The following is a 15,563-nucleotide window of genomic DNA, read 5'->3' on the forward strand; positions in this document are numbered from 1 at the left end:
CCAGGGCTCCAGCGGGGATTAAAGGGCCTGGGGCTCCGGCCACTGCTGCCACTACTACAGCAGTGGCCGGAGCCCTGGGCCCTTTTATATCGCCAGCCCTGTGGCAGTTGCTCCTTTTGCCCCGACCCCCATTGGCAGCCTGGGGGGACAAAGGGGACAGGGATGATAAAGCGCTGCCGCGGCAGCGCTTTAAATAAGGCGACAGGGGACGGTACCAGCCCATACCGCCTTACTTTCACTGCTGCCTGAAAAGCTAATGAACTCTGAGAATGACCCAGCTAGAGGGCTGAACCACATTAATCCCTGGGAGAGAGAGACTCAGGTGCTGACTTTCTGATTTTTCCCCAGGGGTGCTCAAGCCCTGCTCTGCCCCACCCTCACTCCACTCCTTGCCCCAAGGCCCTGCCCCATTCCACCCCTTCCCCTGAGCGCACCCTACCCTCTCTCCACCTCTTCCTGCCCCTGCTTCTCCCCCCCCAGCACTTTGGGCAGGAGGCGCTGGGGGTGGGGAGGAGGAGCTGACTGGGGGGTGCTGAGTACCCACTATTTTTGTTTTTTCTGTGAGTGCTCCAGCCCTGGAGAGAATAGACATTGCACTTTGCACTAATAAGAATTTTTGCTATAAGCTGAGAATGTACCAGTTGGAATGTACAGGCTGCCAGTGTGTGATCAATGAAAAAGGCAATCCTAGGTATTTTCAGTAGAGATAGGGAAGTGTTATTACCATTGTAAAAGACGCTGGTGAGGCCTTGTATGGAATACTGTGTGCAATTCCGGTCTCTCATGTTTAAGAGAGATTAATTCAAGGAATGGAGACCTTTCCTTATAAGAGGAGACTTAAGAAGCTTCACTTGTTTAGCCTAGCCAGCCGAAAGCTGGGGGGAGATATGATTGCTCTCTATAAATACATCAGAGGGATAAACTCCAGGGAGGGAGAGGAGTTATTTATGTTAAGGGCCAATGTTTGCACAAGAACAAATGGATATAAACTGGCCATCAACAAGTTTAATTTTGAAATTAGATGAAGGTTTCTAACCATCAGAGGAATTAAGTTCTGGAACAGACTTCCGGGGGAGCAGCGGGGGCAAAAAAAATTAACTTGTTTCAATACTGAGCTTGATAAGTTTATGGAGCTGACGATATGATGAGTTTGTCTACAGCAGTGGTTCTCAACTAGGAGTATGCGTACCTCTGAGGGTACTCAGAAGTCTTCCAGGGGGTACATCAACTCATCTAGATATTTGCCTAGTTTTAAAACAGGCTACATAAAAAGCACTATTGAAGTCAGTAGAAACTAAAATTTCATACAATGACTTGTTTATACTGCTCTATATACTATACACTGAAATGTAAGAACAATAATTATATTCCAAATGATTTATTTTATAATTGATAAAAAGGGAAAAGTAGGCAATTTTTCTTTAACTGTGACACTTTTTTGTATTTTTGTCTGATTTTGTAAGCAAGTAGTTTTGAAGTGAGATGAAAACTTGGGGGTATGCCAGACAAATCAGACTCCAGAGAGGGGTACGGTAGTCTGGAAAGGTTGAGAGTCACTGGTCTACAGTGACATATGGGCCATCTATGACTGCTAGTAGCAAAAATCTCCAATGTCTAGAGATGGAACACTGGGGGTGGTGGGGGAGGGCTCTGCGTTATTACAGAGAATTCTTTCCCAAGTGTCTGGCTGGTGGGCCTCACCCATATGCTCAGGGTCTGATTGCCATATCTGGGGTTGTGAAAGAATTTTTCCCCAAGTCAGATTGGCAGAGATGCTAGCATTTTTCACCTTCCTCTGCTGCCTGGGACACAGGTGATTTGGTACTTTGAACTAGTGTAAATGGTGGATTCTCTGTAACTTGTACTCTTTAAATCAATATTTATTATGTAAGGACTTCAGTAACTCAACCAGAGGTTCGGAGTGGATGGGTGAGGTTCTGTGGCCTGTGATGTGCAGGAGGTTAGCCTAGATCAGGGGTAGCCAATTATTGCTTGTCTAGGTCCAAATTTCTTAGTCAAGGCCCAGGCTTCAGAGAAAATAATAAATTATAAGTAAATAAAAAGATTTTGGGGTCCGTTCAAAAGTGTCTGGCAGTCTGGATTTGGACCATGGTCTGCCTACTGACTACCTCTGGCCTTGGTGATCATGATGGTCCCTTCTAGCTTTAAAGTCTGATGGGGGACTGTATTCTGGAAAAGTGACTCTGAAACAGATGTCGTTTTCACAGTTGATACCATAGGCCCCAACTTCTCCTGGCGCCAGTGGGTGCTCACGCCCTCCTGCCCCGACTCCACCCCTATTCTAACCCCTTCCCCAAAGTCCCCGCCCCAACTCCACCCCCTCCCTGCCCCTATTGGACTCCTTCCCCAAATCCCTGCCGCGGCCCTGCCTCTTCCCTGCCTCCTTTCGTGAGTGCGCCGCATTCCTGCTCCTCCCTCCTCCCTCCCATAGCTTGTTATGCCGCGAAACAGCGGTTTCATGGCGGCAAGCGCTGGGAGGAGAAGCAGGGAAGGCGCGCTCAGGGGAGGAGGCAGAGGTGAGCTGGGGCGGGGAGCTGCCAGTGGGTGCAGAGCACCCACCAATTTTTCCCTGTGAGTGTTCCAGCCCCAAAGCACCCACGGAGTCGGTGCCTATGGTTGATACTCCATTGAATATGAGTTTCCAATTGCTGTAGCTCAGAAGGTGAATGCAATCCTTGGATGTATAAGCAGGAGAATATAAAGTAGGAGTAGGGAGGTGGCATAACCTCTTATATACAGCTTTAGTGATCCTATTTCTGGGATACTGTGTCCAGTTCTGCTGTCCATATTTCGAAAAGGATGTTGACATACTGGAAAGGGTTTGGAAAAGAGCTACAAGAATGATCTGAGGTTTGGAAAAACATGACACATAGTGAGAGACTAAAGAAGCTATATGTATTTAACATATCCAAGAGAAGGTTAAAAGGTGACTTGATTTGTGATCTATAAGTACCTATATGAGGAAGAGATATCTGATAGTAGATGGCTCTTTAATCTTGCAGAGAAAGGTATAACAAGATCCAATGGTTGAAAACTGAAGGTAGACAAATTCAGACTGGAAATAAGGCATACATTTTGTTAACGATGAGGGTAATTAACCATTGGAACAACTTACCTAGGGATGTGGTGGATTCTTCGCTGCTTGAAGGCTCAAACAGAAGTCATAAGCTTGATGCAGAAGTTACTGGTCAAGGTTCTTTGACCTCTGTTTTGTAGGAAGTTAGTTTAGGGCCATGTCTACTCTACACTACAAACTTCTGCTGGCACAACTCTGTTGGTCAGGGGTGTGATGAGGTGTGATCCCTGACCAAGAGCTGTGCCAGCAAAAGCCCCTTCTGTAGACACAGTGATACCAGCAGGACTACTCTTTGTCAGCAACCTTTATTTCACTCGGGGGAGCTGGAGTTAACTACCAGCATAGCTGAGTCCACACTAGGAGTGCTACGAGTACCGCTATGCGGGCAAAGCCCTCCTAGTGTACACATGGACTAGATTATTCTCATGGGCCGTTCTCGCCTTAGCATCGATGACTGTATGAATACTCAAGATGCTATTGCCATATGTACATTGACCTCAACAATGACAGTAATAGCAACCTACATACTGTTAAGTATCAGGAGGTAGCCGTGTTAGTCTGTATCCACAAAAACAACAAGGAGTCCGGTGGCACCTTAAAGACTAACAGATTTATTTGGGCATAAGCTTTCATGGGTAAAAAAAAAAAAACAAACTAATTTCTTCAGATACAAAAGCTTCTGCCCAAATCAATCTGTTAGTCTTTAAGGTGCCACCGGACTCCTCGTTGTTTTTACACACTGTTAGATGATAGTGGTAAAATGGTAGTAGTGGTAAAAGGGCCTGAATTTCCTCTACACTACAACTTTTCACCGCTGCTAATGCTGGCAGAGCTGCATTGGTAGTCAAATATGGCTATGAAGTTTGCCTAGTGTAGATCCAAATTTGGGGCCATTTGACCAAAGGATTCCTGAGTGAGGGCTCAGATTATCACACCATGGTGTCCAACACCAAAGGTTACCCCCACAGCATGCATGCTGCCCACCAGCCCTTTGGGGAAGAGATAATTAAAAGGTTATTTCATAAAGATTTTGCTTCTCCAGTTTGTCTTGTCACAAGCCTCATGCATTAAGTCTGGCACCAAATTAATTATACTGAACATACGCTGGTAGAGGCATTAATAGAATTTTTAGCCTTTAAAGTTTCATATCAACTGGCTAGCTCAAGGGGCTAAGCCAGGGGTCGGCAATGTTTGGCACGCGGCTTGCCAGGGTAAGCACTCTAGCGGGCCTGGCCAGTTTATTTACCTGCTGACGCAGCATGTTCGGCCGATCGCGCGCCCCCCCCACTGGCCGTGGTTCGCTGTCCCGGGCCAATGGGGGCGGCGGGAAGCCGCGGCCAGCACATCCCTCAGCCCGTGCCACTTCCTGCCGCCCCCATTGGCCCGGGACAGTGAACCGCAGCGAGTGGGGGCTGCGATTGGCCGAACCTGCCGCGTCAGCAGGTAAATAAACTGGCCAGGCCCGCTCGGGTGCTTACCCTGGCGAGCCGTGTGCCAAACGTTGCTGACCCCTGGGCTAAGCAGTAGTTCTTTGAACCTGACCCCCTCCTCACCCTAGCTACTGTCAGTTTGAGTCCCACTTTAGGTAGAAATCTGGAAAAGGTTGAGGCATATTGCTAAAATCTCTCTGGAGGGGTGTATTTTGGGGGAATATGATCAAAGTATTTTTTTAATTAAATATGCAAATACTGTCTGGCAGGGGAGGGACATTTTAGGGGGTGGGGGAATAGAGGCAAGGGGTTTGGAGCTGAATTGAGGGGAGGGGGATAAGTGGAGTTGTGGGGGCTCAGGTGAGGGGGAAGGGGATATGGGGGTGAGTGACATAGGGACTGGAGGAAAATTGGGGTAGGAGCACCTGTCAGACCCACATTCTTCAATTCTCTGTGTGTCAGAATATGGAGTGTCTAAGCCTCTGTCCCTACATACACATGACCCTCCGGGACCTGGGTTTTCCTGACCCCTGGCAGCCCCCTCTCCCTTCCCTGTGTGAGCTGGGGATCTGGGTGTGGAGCTTAGAACAGACATAGCACATGCACTAGGAGGAACACATGGCTGACACTGGACACTCAGCTACACATCTATGCTTGACACATCAGAAACCTTCCTGTACTGGGAAGGGGGGGGGGAGGGAACACCCACTGACAGGAATGGGGCTGTTCACACATCTCAGAGCTATTGTTTCAGGCTGTATTCATCTCCATCTGGTATTCTCTCTCAGCTGAGAACATCCAGGGTCACTTAACACCTCTCTTACTCTGCAACTTTCAAGTCTGAAACTCACCCTGGGCAGAAGGCTGAGAATGAACTGTAAACACTTAGTGCAAAGCTGCCTCTGTCAAGGTTTTTAATTATTTTGGATAAATATAATTTGAGTACAGAAGAATATTCAGAAAGAACAATCTATTTTTAAAAGCAAATAAATCATACATGCAAAAGCTCCTTGGGGAATTGGGGTGTTTAGGGGTGCAAGAGTGAGTGGTAATAGGTGAGAGGGTTTTGGGTCTGCTGTGAGTGATAGGTGGGGGTTACCATAATTCTGGGTTTTCCCACACATTGCCTCTTTTTTTGTTTTTAATCCTCTACCCGGGCGGACTTTTCAAATAAGAGGAGGCAATGTCTGTTTTTTTTGTGGAGCAGACATTGCAGCTCAGAAAGAGCCCCAATTGGTGCCTCCCCTGCATCCGCATCTGGTTGGTCCCTCGCAGCTGCCAGGTCAGGCCCCCCCAGGCCTCAGCTCCTAGCCCTGGAGCGGGGGAGAGCCCCACAGGGAGACACTGATTGACAGTTATCACGGCATGCTGGGTCTGTGCCAGCTGCCCATGATAGGGAGTGACACTGTCCCCTGCCTTGAGAGTGAGGTCCCAGGTACCCCTTTCAGTACCCCCTACTTGTACCCCCACCAGCAGTGTTCTCTTTTGGGGAATCTGAAAGAAGGTAACCCTAGTCATAGGGATATTATGGGGTGCGGCATGGAATGGGTAGTAGGGGAGGGAAAAGGGGTTGTGGGACTCAGGTAAGGGGAGGTGAAGGATTAAGGGGAATTGGAGGGAGAAAGACGGGAGAGGTAGCAGAGGAAGTTGGTGGGGGGTTAGAGATAAAAGGGGTCCTGTTAGTCCTGAATGCACCTCTTCCATGTGTGTGCTGAGATCTGGGGGAGCCTAACCCATCTGTAGAGGTCTGAACCTCTACAGATGCTGCCTAGTCTATTCTGGGATCTGGGGGATCCTGCTCCTCTCTCCCTCCCACTCTTGTGAGCTGGGATTTGGGGTGGGGGACTGAAGGTAATACAAATTTAAACATCTGAAATCTAGACAATTTATTAGTTAAAATAGATGCCCCCCATATGAGATGCGGGGCTGGTCAGAGTGTGTGTGGGATGGGCTTGGTTTGGAGGAGGGGGCAGACTGCATGGTTGGGTAATCCTGGCTGAAGCAGGGTCAGCAGAAGTCCCAGTTGCAGTAGGAGCGAGGGGCCCAGCTCAGGCTACATAAGCAAGTGTGCGACCCTCGGTAAGCTGCTGCCTGTGATATGTGTACGCAGTAGCATAGGTCACGAAACAGCAAGGAGCAACTTCTTAAGTGTTAATGGTGTCTGTGGTGTCAACTAATGGCTTAATGGGAGGGGGAGCTGGAAATGTTGGCAGGGGAGGGATACATGTTACAGGCAATGGTGGGACGGGCTGGAGAAGGAGAGACACCAGTCTTCTCTCACATGCTTAAAGTTACTGTAACAGCCATGTAATAAAACCATCAAGGTTTTGGGACATAGACCATGGATGAGATCTTTCAACAGCCCTGTTAGCAACTACCCATTGTAAACATTTCAAAGCATGACCATTATCCCATTCCACTATAACAAAGTGTACCGGGGAGGGGAGGAGCACTGAGGAATCACAGAGAAATTGTATGCCCTAGCGAAAAGACCACTGTGCTGGGGCTCTTCCTAGCTCTGTCACTGTCCTGCTGCTTAACCTTGAGGTAGTCATTTTGCTATTCCGTGCCTCAGTTTCCTAAGTTGTACAGTGTAGATAATTATGTAAAGTTCTTTGAGATCTACTGAAGAAAAGCACTAGACAAAAGGTAGGTCTGCTTGATTATTACCTAGCCGCACTAGCATATGAACTGCAAACCTACATGAGAACTATAACCACCTGAATGGCCACTCACTCCTACCAACAAACATTTCTCATTCTGTTTTTTTTTTTTTTTTTTAAAACTATGAGATTCAATGGGAAAAAAAGTATTATCACAGAGTTAAGGTTGCCTGGTGACAGCTTGTGCCCTTCCAGAAAGGTGTGTTCAGCAAAATTCAAACTTCTGAAAGCCAGGAAATAGAGGTATCCCAATTCCTATGGCTCAAGTGCAGCTGGGACTGCACAATTTCCTCTCCCCCTATACTGATCAGATCCAACAGCTCCGCAGTGGTCCAAGCGGGAGAGCGTTTGGTGCGATACCTGCCATGGTCACCTGGGAAGATGCGATGAGACCTCTCTACGCCAAGCCAGGAGGAAATGGAATTTCAAAAAATTTCTGGGGCTTCCAAGTGGGAGGTACAGATGGTGGTTTAGCTGGCTGCAGGGCAGTGGAGTTAAAACGGCTGACCAGAGCGGTCACAATGGGCATTGTGGGACACCTCCAGGAGGCCAATTAAAGTGATAAAATCAAGCGTGGTGTCTACACTGTCACTTTGTTGAGAAAAACGTAATGGAAAAAGATTTAAGTCTCTTGTCGGGGTGGATGTATTTACTTGCCAAAACTGGGCATCTTTCCCAACAGAAGTCGCACTGCAGTGTGTATGCACGCACTGTTTGGTCGACAAAAGGCAGTTTACAAAAAAGGTATTTATAGTCGGATAACTAGCGCTCTGGTCAAAAGGGCTGATGCAATCCTTGGATGATTAAATGGGAATGTTAGGAGTAGAGAGGTTATTTTCCCCCTGTATTTGACACTCGTGTGGCTGCTGCTGGAATACTGCATGCATTTCTGTTGTCCGCAAGTCAGAACGATGTCAATAAATTGGAAAGAGCTGAGAGAAGAGCCACAAGAATGATTAAAGGATTAGAAAACATACCTTTTAGTGATAGTCACTGAGTTCAATTTATTTAGCTTAAAGATAAGGCTAAGGGATGATTTGATTCAATCTGTAAGTACCTAGATGGGGGACAGATATTTAATAAAGGGATCCTCAATCTACAGAGAAATGTATAACATGATCATCTAGTGTCTGGAAGTTGAAACTACACAAATTCAGAGTGGAAATAAGGTATACATTTTTCTCAGTGATAGTAATTAACCATTGGCGCAACTTACCAAGGGCCATGGTGGATTCTCCATCATTGACCATTTTTTAATCAAGATTGAATGTTTTTCTATGAGATCTACTTTAGGAATTGTTTTAGGGAAGTTCTCTGCCCCGTGCTATATAGCAGGTCAGACTAGATGATTACAATAGTCCCTTCTGGCTTTGGAATCTAGTGACCCTAGGTAGCCCTGTATTCACACCCTACACAGTACTGCAATTATACTGGTACAAAATATGCCTTGTGAGGTATCATTTTAGGACTAATAACATGCTAGTTATTAATATAATTGTAAAATGAATTGTAATATTATATGTGAAGTTATGAATTCCCTCTGTATGATGTTACTAGAACATGTTTAAGACCAGACAGCCTATCCTAGGTAAAGGTGGTAAGGTCTGTCCTAGACAGAGGAATGTGGGTCTACCTTGATTTACATATTAGTAGTAAACTAAACTATTGAGCTAAAATGGCAGCAGTTATCCTGATCCTGAACTTGAGAGAGAGAAAATTAATATGACTCCAGAGAGACACAGGAGACTGAATCCCCAGGAGGCCTTCCTGACTTGTAGACAAGACCTTTGTCTTACACTTAAAATGCTGCAGAGACACAGCTCTATTGCTGTAGTTGTGCCGCTGTAGTGCTTCAGTGTAGAAGCCAACTACGCCAATGAGAGGGATTCTCCAGTCAGCATAGATAATCTACTGGAGTTACATGGCCCCAAGTTACAATGAGTGCGCTCTTGCTGTAAAATCCTAGTGGAGACAAGGCTTTGTAGTTTTTACCTTGATGTAGTTAAGCAATATATGTTAATCCCAGGTGGAAGTTATCGTGTTGACCTAACCTATCTACCTCCAGGTAAAAACACTAGGATTTTACAGCAAGAGAGCTAACTCATCTTAGTTATCTCGTTGTGACTTCTCCTTGGGCTGCCACCTTGACGTGGTGGAGAAGCTTGCATATATTTATGACCCTAAGAGCGATGCCGTCTGGAGTCCTGTACTCCTAGTAGGGTCACCCATGGTGGTATGGTCGCAGGTGAGGTACCAGACAAATTGCAGCCAAGCACAACACAACCAGTATAAGACTTCAATGGCAGAACAGGTGGATGAAGCAGGATCGCCTCTCAATGGCTGCAAAGGCGGACAAAGGCTGCAACGGAGGAGAAACTCCTTATCATCTTGGACCTCCTTGCCACCAGACACAGATGCCTCTTCTGCCAAGATTTGTGTGGCTGCTAGTGTGCATCAGCTCCCCCACATTAAACTACTCACACGCAAGTTTCTTTCACAGGCAAAACTTTTTCCCCACCCCTACCCATAAAAGTCCTGGGGTGATGGGCGAGTGGCGACGTGGGTAGGTGAAGTGATCACCAGGAGTCCCAGACCCACACGCAGGTGGTGACCGCAAAATGGTCATCATGTGCCCCTGGACTGGGGTGGGGGTAATTTTCGGCAGCAGTGGTCATGACTGAGCAGGTCTTTTTAGGAACCTCTCTGCTCACCCCATATGGGGAAGGGGCTAGAAAAGTGCCCCAAACACAGGCTATCCCACTATACCTAACTGGATAACCATGTCCAGAGGGATCACTCCCAATGTGGTCGAAAACCAAAAATGTTTCTTGCAACTTGGAATGTCCATACCCTACTAGACGAATCAAAAAGCGAAAGACCCAAACGCAGAACAGCAATTTTACCTTGAGAGTTCTCGGGCAACAACATCGACGTCGCTGCTCTCAGTGTAACAAGATGTGCAGATGAAGACCACTTGAGGGAAGAGGATGGCGGTTACACTTCCTTGTGGAAAGGAAAACCAGCAAGTGACAGGCGAATACACGATGTTGGCTTTCCAATCAAAAACTTCTAGTCAACCACCTGACTGAACTCCTCTTCGGCATTGAGTACCTTATGACCCTCTGCATCCAACTGGTCAATAAATCATTTGCCATTATCATCAGTGTATATGCACCAATTCTTGATGCAGAAGAACAGAAAGAATCCTTCTACACTGACCTTGATAAAATTTTGTCATCCATTCCAAAAACAGATAAGATAATCCTTTTAGGGGACTTCAATGCAGGAGTTGGCTGAGATTCTAGTGTATGAAGTAGCACCATTAGGAAGGAAAGAGTGGGCCACACCAATTCCAACGGCAATCTTCTACTCAGCAAATGTGCAGAGCACGACCTTGTGATCACAAACACAATCTTCAGACAAATCAACAAGTACAAAACAACCTGGCCACACCCCCACTCAAAATAGTGTCACCTCCTAGACTATGTCATTTTAAGAACATGGGATCTACGAGATGTCCAAATCACCCATGTCATGAGAGGAGCTAATGATTGCTGGACTGACCGCTGCTTGGTGAGGTCAGTCATGTCTATCAGGATTACACTGAAACATAGAAAGTAATCCAAATCACACGGGTGGCAATACAGCATCCAAAGACTTCAATCCTCAGTTCACCAAGAGAACTTCCAATGACTCTTCAGTGGAAAAACTGGCCTTATGCACACCTGGAAATCACAACACAAGTGTCAAAGAATGGGAAGCCCTAAAACAGACCATTCATGAGGTTTGCGAGGAATCTATTGGCCTTGCTACCCGCTGCCATCAGGACTGGTTTGACAACAACAACATTGAGATTACAGCCCTTTTAGACCAGAAGAGAAAAGCTTTCTGTGACTGGCAAAACCAACCATTTCCAGTCAGAAGCAGAGCTCTTTCCATCAGCTCAGTGAAGGTCAAAGGAGGATCTGAGAAATCAAAAACAAATGGTGGGAGGACAAAGCAAAAGAAATCCAAACATTTGCTGACGGACATGATATGCAGAGCTTTTTTTGTGAGACAGATTCTGTATGGACCAAGCTCATGTGGCCTTACACCTCTGAAATCCGAAGATGGTAGTGCCCTTCTTAAAGATAACAAATCCATCAAAGAGCACTGGAAGGAACACTACCAAAAGCTTCTAAATCGAGAATCAACTGTGACTGACAACACTATCGACTCCATCTCTCAGCACCCAATCTGGGAAACTCTTGCCAACCCACTAACACCTGAGTAGGTCTGCAAAGGAATTAAAGGTCCTGATGGCATACCAGCTGAAGTACTCAAAGTGGGGAGAGAAACACTGACTAACAAGCTTCACTTGCTGCTCCTCAAAATCTGGCACATTGAAGAAATCCCTGCTGACTTACGTAATGCTAACATTGTCACCATTTTCAAAAAGGGAGACAGGGCCGACTGTGGCAGCTATTGACGCATTGCCCTCTCCATCACTGGGAAGATTCTTGGTAGAATTTTACTGAATCACCTGCTTCCTCTTGCAGAGGAAATACTTCCAGAGTCCCAATGTGGCTTCAGAACAACAAGCGGCACAACCAACATGATTTTTGCAGCCAGGCAGATCCAGGAAAAATGTCAAGAACACCACCAGGAACTGTATATGGCCTTTATCAATCTGACCAAAGCCTTCAGCTCTGTCAACTGTTTGGCTCTGTGGAAAATCATGTAAAAGTTTGTCTGTGCAAGCAAATTTATCACCATTGTAAGACTCCTCCATGACCAGATGACTGCCTCCATCCTGTGCAGTGGCTCTACCTCTGAGCCCTTTGTCATCTGAACTGGTGTAAAACAAGGTTGTGTACTGGCACCCATCCTTTTCTCCATTTTCTTAGAAGCTATGAAAACATTAACCCAAGACCATCTACCCCAGGGAATTGGCATCCAATATTGGATTGACAGCAACCCCTTCAACATTTCTCGTCTCCGTGCCAGAACTAAAGTAATATTGGCAACAATAACTGAGCTCCAGTACACAGATGATTGTGCTGTAGTTGCACACTCAAAGGAGGATCTTCAAACAGCCCTTAATTGCTTCTCTGAATCTTACAAAAGTCTAGGGCTATCTCTGAACATCGGCAAAACAAAAGTTCTCCACTAGCCTGTCCCCGGTCAATCATCAGACTCAGCAAGGAAGATCTATATCGACAAAGAAGAACTGGAAGATGTAGACTACTTTGCCTATCTTGGCAGCCATCTCTCACAGAGGGCAGACATAGAATTCAGCACAGAATTCGCTGTGCCAGCCTTGCCTTCGGCAGACTGACTCACAAGGTGTTCAACAATCACATCAGAACACATACTCGACTTTTAGTTTATAAAGTGGTGGTAATCCCAACAATTCTGTATGGCTGTGAGACTTGGGTGACGGACAGAAAACACCTGAAAATCTGGAATGCCAACACCAGCACTTTCTTCGGAAGATTCTCAACATAAAGTGGGAGGATCATCGCACTAATGTCAGTGTCCTCACAGAGGCCAACATCTTCAGTGTTGAGGCCCTGATTATCCAGCACCAGCTGAGGTGGAGCGGGCACCGTGTGCGCATGCCTGATGTATGCTTACCAAAACAATGGCTGTTTGCCCAACTCACCAAAGGAGAAAGGAAATGGGGAGGCCAAAATAAACGCTTTAAAGACACCCTCAACATCAAGGGATGTGGCATTGACACCACACACTGGGAGACAGCAGCCCAGGATAGGGATAACTGGCAAAGACTTGTTAGAGAGGGAACGTCCACTTTTGAGGAATATTGCCTTGCCCTGGTCATAGAAAAACACCAGAAAAGAAAACAGACAACTGTCACACAGCAATCGCAGCCCAACCCTGTCTTCCAACACCACCTGCAATGTCTGCCAACAAGCCTGTGGCTCAAGGATCAGGCTCCTCAGTCATCAAAGGACCCATGAAAAATTAAACCTGTGAAAGAGATCATCCTCAACCTCGAGGGATCGTGTAGCGGGGTGGTCACCCGCTCCTGCATGGAAGGGTTAAAACAGCCCTTGGAGAGGGCTGGGGCAGGGGAAAAGTTGGGCTGATTGGGAGGCAGCCTCAGCTGTAGTCATGCCCCAAACAGACCCAGCTGTCTCTCTATAAAAGCCAGGAGCAGGAGCACTCTCTCTCTAGCCTGTCGAGAGGGAGGAACCTGGCTGCTGGGAGCGTACCAAGGTACCTGAGGTGGAGCAGGGCTGGGGGGGAAAGCCAAGAGAGCTGGGGAGCTCCGGCCTGGAAACCCCCCAGGCTGTGGCCTAGTGGAAGGCCAAATAGATACTGGGGTTGCAGATGGCAGCCCAAAGGGTAGGCAGAGGCAGCCGGTCCAAACCCGCCTTGCCTATGATGAGTGGCTTTTACATTGCGGTCTGCCCCAGTGAGGGGGGCTAGATGGGGACTGGCAGTAGCCAAGACTGAGGCAAGGTGGGGATAGGGGGTGGGGGTTCTCTGGGGAGGGGAGACCCACCGAGACTGTGGGGGTACTGAGAGGGGCAGAACCCCAGTGGAAAGGGGCACTGGGGTCCAGGAGGGACACAGGGGCCCCAGCCGTAGTGAGACACTGGCCAACAGAGGGCGCTCTGGAGGCTGGCAAGCTAATTCCCCGGGAGGCCAGCAGGAGGTGCCGCAGGGGTGAGTCCCGCACGGTTACAGATTGCCAACAATCTCACTCCTTTTTTTGGCAGTGCAGACATAGCAGGGGCAACAAAATCTCCAAATTCCACATGGTGAGGTCTCTCACTCCAAACAGTTTAAAATCATCTCTCTCTAGGTAAACCTGACATTTGATCAGCAAGTACCTTCTCACTATTGGTAAATCTAAGGAGTTAACCACCCACTTAACATTCATTAGCACCAATGCAAAATCATAACACTTTTCTCCAGTCCAGTAGACAGATGTTCAAACCTCACTAAAATATGACCTTTTACAAATCCACAACATACTGAAGAGTACCTTTTCAAAAGACTTACAAGCTGAGGCCTGGTCTACACTAGAAAGTCAGATTAATTTAAATTGCCTGGCATCAAGATAGTTCTGCATGTGTCTACACTGAAAGTTGTTTCCTGACAATGTAAGTGCCTCAGTAGGGGCAATGCTGTAACATCAACTCTCTGATCAGCATTGCGCCCCAGTCACCCTACATGGTCAATGCAGCGGGAGTGTAGACACTGGGTGACCTATGTCTACCGTAGCAGTTCTCCAGCAGCTGTCCCACCACTGGCTGACACTGATTGCTCTGCTCGCAATTGTGAACTCCATTGCCCACGGAGACCAGAAGCCACCACTTAAAAAACCCTGCATATTTTTAAATGCCTTTTTCTGATTGTACAGTTTAGCTAGGGTTACCATATTTTAATAAAAGAAAAGGAGGACACTCCATGGGGCCCCAGCCCAACTCTGCTCCTTCCCCGGCCCCGCCCCCGCCCCAACTCCACCCCCTCCCCTGAACGTTCCGCCTCCTGCTCCTCCCCTGCTTCCCACGAATCAAATGTTCACGGGAAGCCTGAAACAGGCAGGCAGCAGGTAAGCTGGGGTGGTGGTGGGGGGTGCGAGGAGGCGCGGTCCAGTCCTGCCGCCCCCCCCACCCCGGCCGAGCAGCTCCCTCCGGTGGCCGACCCCGGCCAAGAGGCTCTGGCCTCGGCATCTCTGGCCTGGCTCGGCTTGGGCCCCTGGGCACCGGCCCTGGTTCCGTCCGAGCGTGCCGGCCCCGTCCGAGCGTCTCCGGCTTGCCCCGGCCCCGGCGACTCCAGCTCGGCTCGGGCCCTGGGGTACTGGGCCCGGCCAGTGGCCGAGCACCCCCAGCCCTGGTCCCAGTGGCTCCGACCTAGCTTGGCTCGGGTCCCGGTTCTGGTCGAGCGGCTGATCACTGCTGGCCCCAACGGCTCCAGCCCGGACCCAAGCCCCACGACCCCTCCCTATTTTCCCAGACATGAGGGGAGGGTGCAGGAGGAGGGGCACTGTGTGAGGGGAGGGGCTGGAGGTGCAGGTGTGGGGGCCCCCAGGAGGAGGGGGGCTGTGTGAGGGGAAGGGCAGGGGGTGCAGGAGGAGGGGAGCTGCAGGAGGAGGGGAGCTGTGGGGGAATGTGAGGGGCAGGGTTGCAGGAGGAAGGAAGCTGTGTGAGGGGAGGTGCAGGCGGAGGAGAGGGGCGGGGGTGTGCAGGAGGAGGGGAGCTGTGTGAGGGGAGGGGTTGGAGGTACAAATGGAGGGCTGGGGGTGCAGGAGGAGGGAAACTGTGAGGGGAGGGGCTGGAGGTGCAGGGGAGCTATGGGAGGGGAGGGGCTGGAGGTGCAGATGGGAGCTGGGGGGTGCAGGAGGAGGGGAGCTGTGTGAGG

The sequence above is a fragment of the Trachemys scripta genome, chromosome 14 (genome assembly GCF_013100865.1).
Source record: "Trachemys scripta elegans isolate TJP31775 chromosome 14, CAS_Tse_1.0, whole genome shotgun sequence".
NCBI lineage: Eukaryota > Metazoa > Chordata > Testudines > Emydidae > Trachemys > Trachemys scripta.